Genomic DNA, 1456 nt, shown 5'->3' with positions numbered 1-1456 from the left:
GTTTCCTGACCTTCTGCCTGTGTTTATTGGATTACCCCTCTTGTCAAGCCCTCTGGATTCTGTTCGCCGATCGAAGACCCACGCTAGCCCTAGGAATACTCTTGTGTCTTGCCCTCTACATATCTGTTTGCTGGTGTTCAACCCTGCCTGTTTCTGACCATGTCTTTGAATAAAGCCTTGCATTTGGATCCACACGTCTCATGTCTCGTTCGCCCCGTAACACATACACACACAAGTAAAATTCTACAAATTAACACAAGTTCCAAGCATACCCCTCTTGTCAAGCCCTCTGGATTCTGTTCGCCGATCGAAGACCCACGCTAGCCCTAGGAATACTCTTGTGTCTTGCCCTCTACATATCTGTTTGCTGGTGTTCACCCCTGCCTGTTTCTGACCATGTCTTTGAATAAAGCCTTGCATTTGGATCCACACGTCTCACGTCTCGTTCGCTCCGTAACACATACACACAAGTAAAATTCTACAAATTAACACAAGTTCCAAGCAACAAACAAACAAAACAAAAACAAACATAAATAAATGTGCAAAGAAACACAAACACACCAGCGCAACTAAAAGTGCAAAGCAACAAACAAAACAAGAAATGTGAACAAAAATATAAAGCAGCAAACTTGCACAAATTAACCAAGAAACAAAACATCAAACAACAAAACAACAGACAAACAATTACAAACATAAACAAGTGTAAAGAAACAAACACACTCCAGTGCAACTAAACAAAGAGCAAAGCAACAAAAAACAAGAAACAAACATGAATAAAAATACAAAGCAGCAAACATGCACATGCACAAATTGACCAGCAAACAAAACATCAAACAACAAAACAACACACAAACAATTACAAAAAAACATAAACAAGTATAACAAACACAAATCAGTACAACTCAAAGTGCAAAGCAACAAACAAAACGACAAACAAACATAAATAAAGATGCAACACAACAAAAATACATATTCAAATTAACCAACAAACAAATGCTATAAGTGCAAAGTAACAAACAAAACAAAAACAAATTAAACAAGATAAATACAAGAAAAAAATCTACAAACAAATACAAGCGCAAAGTAACAACAAAACAAAAACATACAAAACAAGAAACAAACACAAGAACAAATCTACAAACAAATGCAAGTGCAAAGCAACAGACAAACAAAAATAAGAGTAAAGTAACAAAAAAAAAACAGCAGACCTCAACAAAGTGGAGCAAACAAAACATAAATAAAAATATAAAGTGGCAAACATACACATGGATTAATTAACCAACAAACACAACTTCAAATCAACACACACACACACACACACATGTTGTGTTTCCATGTTTTATGGGGACATTCCATAGGCGTAATGGTTTTTATACTGTACAAACTGTATGTGCTATTGCCCTACACCAACCCTACCCTTACGAAAAATAAGTTTATTCAAGTGTGCTATTAGTAT

At 35.9% G+C, this 1456-nt stretch overlaps 1 protein-coding gene across 3 annotated transcripts in view; it reads right to left on the bottom strand.

The window, feature by feature from the left end:
* peli1a (pellino E3 ubiquitin protein ligase 1a) overlaps window positions 1-1456 on the bottom strand; it is a 16041-nt gene that overhangs the window by 8876 nt on the left and 5709 nt on the right. The gene's annotated exons all lie outside the window — the stretch shown is intronic.

Source organism: Sinocyclocheilus anshuiensis, unplaced genomic scaffold, assembly GCF_001515605.1.
Source record: "Sinocyclocheilus anshuiensis isolate Anshui unplaced genomic scaffold, SAMN03320099.WGS_v1.1 scaffold1127, whole genome shotgun sequence".
Lineage (NCBI taxonomy): Eukaryota > Metazoa > Chordata > Actinopteri > Cypriniformes > Cyprinidae > Sinocyclocheilus > Sinocyclocheilus anshuiensis.
This window is presented reverse-complemented; position numbering and strand designations above follow the sequence as displayed.